Source organism: Hordeum vulgare, chromosome 5H (genome assembly GCF_904849725.1).
Source record: "Hordeum vulgare subsp. vulgare chromosome 5H, MorexV3_pseudomolecules_assembly, whole genome shotgun sequence".
NCBI lineage: Eukaryota > Viridiplantae > Streptophyta > Magnoliopsida > Poales > Poaceae > Hordeum > Hordeum vulgare.
The window spans coordinates 393,710,017-393,718,353 of NC_058522.1; positions in this window are offsets into that span (position 1 = coordinate 393,710,017).

The following is an 8,337-nucleotide window of genomic DNA, read 5'->3' on the forward strand; positions in this document are numbered from 1 at the left end:
TCTCGGGATTGACAGCAATACCCTTACCAGAGATTACGTGACCCAGATAGGTCACTTCAGGTAACCAGAATTCACATTTTGAAAATTTGGCATAAAGGCGATGCTCTCGAAGTTTCATCAATACCAGCCTTAGATGCTCGGCATGTTCTTGTTCATTCTTCGAGTAGATGAGAATATCATCGAGGTATACCACGACGAATTTATCCAAATACTCCATGAAGATTGAATTCATCAGACGAGAGAAGGTGTCTGGGGCATTGGTTAAACCGAAGGACATAACGGTGTACTCATATTGGCCATAACGAGTAACAAAAGCCGTTTTTGGAATGTCCCCGTTCTTAATCTTGATTTGATGGTATCCCAACCTCAAATCCATTTTGGAGAAGACTGAGGATCCAATGAGCTGATCGTACAGATCGTTGATCCTGGGGAGCGGATACTTGTTCTTTATGGTGACCAGATTAACTGGTCGATAATCTACAACCATCCGATCCGTTCCGTCTTTCTTCTTGACGAAGAGGACGGGGCAAGCCCAAGGAGAAGAGCTAGGACGAATGAAACCCTTGTTCAAGGCCTTATCTAGTTGCTTATTAAGTTCGGCTAGCTCCAGGGGTGCCATCTTATAAGGTCTCCTGGCTATTGGGACAGTTCCCGGAACAAGATCTATCACAAACTCTACATCTTTGTCAGGTGGAATTCCTGGCAGTTCCTCTGGAAAAACATCCGGGAAGTCACGGACTACCGGAATGTCTTCAAGTTCCGGAAGAGGGTTGGCATTTAGGGAATAGAGTTGGCATTTGGCAACTCGAGTGGAGACATTTACTATCTCACCCGAGGGATGGGTAAGCTGGACATTTCTAGAATGAGTATCAATCTTGGCATAGTGAGCTGACATCCAGTCCATGCCCAAGATGATATTAATATCCGAAGATTTCAATGCTATCAATGAGGCTAGAAAAACTAGCCTGTCTACTAGAATTTCGTTGTCATAGGTTATCCTAGAGGTTTGCCATTTACTACCAGGGGTTTCGACAACCAATGGGATTGGCATATCACAAAAATACATGTTATGCAACTGTGCATAACTTTCTGAAATGAAGGAATGAGAAGACCCGGTGTCAAATAGAACGGACGCTGGGTGATGATTAACAAGAAGCGTACCCAACATGACGTCCGGATCCTCTACAGCTTCTTCTGCTGACACATAGTTCACACGGCCACGTGCAGGAGTTGGCTTCACATAAAAAGCTTTGCCCGACTTGGCTTGCCCGATGGTCTTTCCGGGTTGCTTGGCACCCACATTCTGAGGACACTCACGAGAATAGTGCCCTGGTTCTCTGTTGGGGAACGTCGCATGGGAAACAAAAATTTTCCTACGCGCACGAAGACCTATCATGGTGAAGTCCATCTACGAGAGGGGATGAGTGATCTACGTACCCTTGTAGATCGTACAGCAGAAGCGTTAGGGAACGCGGTTGATGTAGTGGAACGTCCTCACGTCCCTCGATCCGCCCCGCGAACAATCCCGCGATCAGTCCCACGATCTAGTACCGAACGGACGGCACCTCCGCGTTCAGCACACGTACAGCTCGACGATGATCTCGGCCTTCTTGATCCAGCAAGAGAGACGGACAGGTAGAAGAGTTCTCCGGCAGCGTGACGGCGCTCCGGAGGTTGGTGATGATCTTGTCTCAGCAGGGCTCCGCCCGAGCTCCGCAGAAACACGATCTAGAGGAAAAACTATGGGGTTATGTGGTCGGGCAGCCGTGAGAAAGTTGTCTCAAATCTGCCCTAAAAGCCCCATATATATAGGAGGAGGGAGGGGGACCTTGCCTTGGGGTCCAAGGGACCCTCAAGGGGTCGGCCGAGCCAAGGGGGGGAGGACTCCCCCCCCAAACCGAGTTGGACTTGGTTTGGTGGGAGGAGTCCCCCTCCCTTCCCACTTCTTCCCTCTTTTTTTTCTTTTCCTTTGATTTCCTTATCTTGGCGCATAGGCCCACTTGGGGCTGTCCCACCAGCCCACTAAGGGCTGGTGTGTCTCCCCAAAGCCTATGGGCTTCCCCGGGGTGGGTTGCCCCCCCCCCCGGTGAACTCCCGGAACCCATTCGTCATTCCCGGTACATTCCCGGTAACTCCGAAAACCTTCCGGTAATCAAATGAGGTCATCCTATATATCAATCTTCGTTTCCGGACCATTCCGGAAACCCTCGTGACGTCCTTGATCTCATCCGGGACTCCGAACAACATCCGGTAACCAACCATATAACTCAAATACGCATAAAACAACGTCGAACCTTAAGTGTGCAGACCCTGCGGGTTCGAGAACTATGTAGACATGACCCGAGAGACTCCTCGGTCAATATCCAATAGCGGGACCTGGATGCCCATATTGGATCCTACATATTCTACGAAGATCTTATCATTTGAACCTTAGTGCCAAGGATTCGTATAATCCCGTATGTCATTCCCTTTGTCCTTCGGTATGTTACTTGCCCGAGATTCGATCGTCGGTATCCGCATACCTATTTCAATCTCGTTTACCGGCAAGTCTCTTTACTCGTTCCGTAATACAAGATCCCGCAACTTACACTAAGTTACATTGCTTGCAAGGCTTATGTGTGATGTTGTATTACCGAGTGGGCCCCGAGATACCTCTCTGTCATACGGAGTGACAAATCCCAGTCTTGATCCATACTAACTCAACTAACACCTTTGGAGATACCTGTAGAGCATCTTTATAGTCACCCAGTTACGTTGCGACGTTTGATACACACAAAGCATTCCTCCGGTGTCAGTGAGTTATATGATCTCATGGTCATAGGAATAAATACTTGACACGCAGAAAACAGTAGCAACAAAATGACACGATCAACATGCTACGTCTATTAGTTTGGGTCTAGTCCATCACGTGATTCTCCCAATGACGTGATCCAGTTATCAAGCAACAACACCTTGTTCATAATCAGAAGACACTGACTATCATCGATCAACTGGCTAGCCAACTAGAGGCATGCTAGGGACGGTGTTTTGTCTATGTATCCACACATGTAAATGAGTCTTCATTCAATACAATTATAGCATGGATAATAAACTATTATCTTGATACAGGAATTATAATAATAACTATACATTTATTATTGCCTCTAGGGCATAATTCCAACAGTCTCCCACTTGCACTAGAGTCAATAATCTAGCCCTCACATCACCATGTGAATTACATTGTAATAAATCTAACACCCATACAGTTCTGGTGTCGATCATGTTTTGGCCGTGGAAGAGGTTTAGTCAGCGGGTCTGCTACATTCAGATCCGTGTGCACCTTGCATATATTTACGTCCTCCTCCTCGACGTAGTCGCGGATGAGGTTGAAGCGTCGTTTGATGTGTCTGGTCTTCTTGTGAAACATTGGTTCCTTTGCTAAGGCAATGGCACCAGTGTTGTCACAGAACAAGGTTATTGGATCCAGTGCACTTGGCACCACTCCAAGATCCGTCATGAACTGCTTCATCCAGACACCCTCCTTAGCCGCCTCCGAGGCAGCCATGTACTCTGCTTCACATGTAGAATCTGCTACGACGCTTTGCTTGGAACTGCACCTGCTTACTGCACCCCCATTAAGAATAAATACGTATCCGGTTTGCGACTTAGAGTCGTCCGGATCTGTGTCAAAGCTTGCATCGACGTAACCTTTTACGGCGAGCTCTTCGTCACCTCCATACACGAGAAACATCTCCTTAGTCCTTTTCAGGTACTTTAGGATATTCTTGACCGCTGTCCAGTGATCCACTCCTGGATTACTCTGGAACCTACCTGCCATACTTATGGCCAGGCTAACATCCGTTCTAGTGCACAGCATCGCATACATGATAGAACCTATGGCTGAAGCATAGGGGACGGAGCGCATATGCTCTCTATCTTCATCAGATGCTGGGCACTGAGTCTTACTCAATCTCGTACCTTGTAACACTGGCAAGAACCCTTTCTTGGACTGTTCCATTTTGAACCTCTTCAAAACTTTATCAAGGTATGTGCTTTGTGAAAGTCCTATCAGGCGTTTTGATCTATCCCTATAGATCTTAATGCCTAGAATGTAAGCAGCTTCTCCTAGGTCCTTCATACAGAAACTTTTATTCAAGTAACCTTTTATGCTCTCCAAAAGCTCTATGTTGTTTCCAATCAGTAATATGTCATCCACATACAATATTAGAAACGCCACAGAGCTCCCACTCACTTTCTTGTAAATACAAGATTCTCCAACCACTTGTATAAACCCAAATGCTTTGATCACCTCATCAAAGCGTTTGTTCCAACTCCGAGATGCTTGCACCAGTCCATAAATGGATCGCTGGAGCTTGCACACTTTGTCAGCATTTTTAGGATCGACAAAACCTTCGGGTTGCATCATATACAACTCTTCCTTAAGGAAACCGTTAAGGAACGCCGTTTTGACATCCATCTGCCAGATTTCATAATCGAAAAATGCAGCTATTGCTAACATGATTCTGACGGACTTAAGCATCGCTACGGGTGAGAAGGTCTCATCGTAGTCAACTCCTGGAACTTGTGAAAAACCCTTTGCCACAAGTCGAGCTTTATAAACGGTCACATTACCGTCTGCGTTCGTCTTCTTCTTAAAGATCCATTTGTTCTGAATAGCCTTGCGGCCCTCAGGCAGTATCTCCAAAGTCCACACTTTGTTCTCATACATGGATCCTATCTCGGATTTCATGGCTTCTAGCCATTTGTTGGAATCTGGGCCCACCATTGCTTCTTCATAATTTGCAGGTTCATTGTTGTCTAACAACATGATTGACAAGACGGGATTACCGTACCACTCTGGAGCAGTGCGTGATCTCGTCGACCTGCGTGGTTCAACAGAAACTTGAACTGGAGTTTCATGATCATCATCATTAACTTCCTCCTCAACTGGCGTCGCAACGACAGAGGTTTCCCCTTGCCCTGCGCCACCATCCAGAGGGATGAGAGGTTCGATAACCTCGTCAAGTTCTATCTTCCTCCCACTCAATTCTCTCGAGAGAAACTCCTTCTCGAGAAAAGTTCCGTTTTTAGCAACAAACACTTTGCCCTCGGATTTGAGATAGAAGGTGTACCCAACTGTCTCTTTTGGGTAACCTATGAAGACGCATTTTTCCGCTTTGGGTTCCAGCTTTTCAGGCTGAAGCTTTTTGACATAAGCATCACATCCCCAAACTTTAAGAAACGACAACCTTGGCCTTTTGCCACACCACAGTTCGTATGGTGTCGTCTCAACGGATTTTGATGGTGCCCTATTTAAAGTGAATGCAGTTGTTTCTAATGCATAACCCCAAAATGATAACGGCAAATCAGTAAGAGACATCAAAGATCGCACCATTTCTAATAAAGTACGATTACGACGTTCGGACACACCATTACGCTGTGGTGTTCCAGGCGGTGTTAATTGCGAAACAATTCCACATTGTCTTAAGTGAGCACCAAACTCGAAACTCAGATATTCACCCCCACGATCAGACTGTAGGAACTTGATCTTCTTGTTACGATGATTTTCCACTTCACTCTGAAATTGCTTGAACTTTTCAAATGTTTCAGACTTGTGCTTCATCAAGTAGACATAACCATATCTACTTAAATCGTCAGTGAAGGTGAGGAAATAACGATATCCGCCGCGTGCCTCTACGCTCATTGGTCCACACACATCGGTATGTATGATTTCCAACAAGTCACTTGCACGCTCCATTGTTCCAGAGAACGGAGTTTTAGTCATCTTGCCCATGAGGCATGGTTCGCACGTGTCAAGTGAATCGAAGTCAAGTGACTCCAAAAGTCCATCAGCATGGAGTTTCTTCATGCGCTTTACACCAATATGACCTAAACGGAAGTGCCACAAAAATATGGTGCTATCATTGTTTACTCTAACTCTTTTGGTCTGAATGTTATGTATATGCGTATCACTATCAAGATTCAATATGAACAATCCTCTCACATTCGGTGCATGACCATAAAAGATGTTACTCATAGAAATAGAACAACCATTATTCTCAGACTTAAAAGAGTAACCGTCTCGCAATAAACAAGATCCAGATATAATGTTCATGCTCAACGCAGGCACTAAGTAACAATGATTTAAGTTCATCACTAATCCTGATGGTAGCTGAAGTGACACTGTGCCGACGGCGATTGCATCAACCTTGGAACCGTTTCCTACGCGCATCGTCACTTCGTCTTTCGCCAGCCTTCGCCTATTCCGCAGTTCCTGCTTCGAGTTGTAAATATGAGCAACAGAACCGGTATCAAATACCCAGGCACTACTACGAGAGCTAGTTAAGTACACATCAATAACATGTATATCAAATATACCTGATTTTTCTTTGCCCGCCTTCTTATCTGCCAGATACTTGGGGCAATTGCGCTTCCAGTGACCCATACCCTTGCAATAGAAGCACTCTGTTTCAGGCTTAGATCCAGCCTTGGGTTTCTTCGGTGGATTGGCAACAGGCTTGCCGCTCTTCTTCGAATTTCCCTTCTTGCCTTTGCCGTTTCTCTTGAAACTAGTGGTCTTGCTCACCATCAACACTTGATGCTCTTTACGGAGTTCAGACTCTGCGACTTTCAGCATCGCAAACAACTCGCCGGGAGACTTGTTCATCCCTTGCATGTTGTAGTTCAATACAAAGCCTTTATAGCTTGGCGGCAGTGATTGAAGGATTCTGTCAGTGATAGCTTCTTGCGGGAGTTCAATCCCCAGTTCAGCTAGACGGTTCGAGTACCCAGACATTTTGAGCACATGTTCACTGACAGACGAATTTTCCTCCATCTTGCAAGCATAGAATTTATCGGAGGTCTCATACCTCTCGATCCGGGCGTTCTTCTGAAAGATAAACTTCAACTCCTGGAACATCTCAAATGCTCCATGACGCTCAAAGCGACGTTGAAGTCCCGGTTCTAAGCCATACAAGACTGCACATTGAACTATTGAGTAGTCCTCCTTACGTGCTAACCAAGCGTTCTTAACATCCTGATCAGCCGTAGCGGGTGGTTCATCTCCTAGCGCAGCATTAAGGACATAATCCTTCTTTCCAGCTTGTAAGATTAGCTTAAGATTACGAGCCCAGTCTACAAAGTTGCTTCCATAATCTTTCAACTTAGCTTTCTCTAGGAACGTATTAAAATTTAGGATGACACTTGCGTGAGCCATGATCTACAACACAGATATGTACAAAGTGGACTTTAGACTATGTTCAAGATAATTAGAGTTCAACTTAATCAAATTACATGCTAAACTCCCACTCAAAAAGTACATCTCTCTAGTCATTTGAGTGGTTCATGATCCACTTACGCTATCCCAAGTCTGATCATCACGTGAGTTGAGTATAGTTTCAGTGGTAAGCATCCCTATGCTAATCATATCAACTATATGATTCATGATCGACCTTTCGGCCTCATGTGTTCCGAGGCCATGTCTGCACATGCTAGGCTCGTCAAGCTTAACCCGAGTGTTCCGCGTGCGCAACTGTTTTGCACCCGTTGTATGTGAACATTGAGTCTATCACACCCGATCATCACGTGGTGTCTCGAAACGACGAACTGTAGCAACGGTGCACAGTCGGGGAGAACACAATTTCGTCTTGAAATTTTAGTGAGAGATCACCTCATAATGCTACCGTCGTTCTAAGCAAAATAAGGTGCATAAAAGGATTAACATCACATGCAATTCATAAGTGACATGATATGGCTATCATCACGTGCTTCTTGATCTCCATCACCAAAGCACCGGCACGATCTTCTTGTCACCGGCGCCACACCATGATCATCCATCAACGTGTTTCCATCGTGGTTGTCGTGCTACTTATGCTATTACTACTAAAGCTACATCCTAGCAAAATAGTAAACGCATCTGCAAGCACATATGTTAGTATAAAGACAACCCTATGGCTCCTGCCGGTTGCCGTACCATCGACGTGCAAGTCGATATTTCTATTACAACATGATCATCTCATACATCCAATATATCACATCACATCGTTGGCCATGTCACATCACAATCATACCCTGCAAAAACAAGTTAGACGTCCTCTAATTTTGTTGTTGCATGTTTTACGTGGTGACCAAGGGTATCTAGTAGGATCGCATCTTACTTACGCAAACACCACAACGGAGATATATGAGTTTCTATTTAACCTCATCCAAGGACCTCCTTGGTCAAGTCCGATTCAACTAAAGTTGGAGAAACCGTCACTTGCCAGTCATCTTTGAGCAAAGGGGGCGCTCGTAATGATGAAACCAGTCTCTCGTAAGCGTACGAGTAATGTCGGTCCAAGCCGCTTCAATCCAACAATA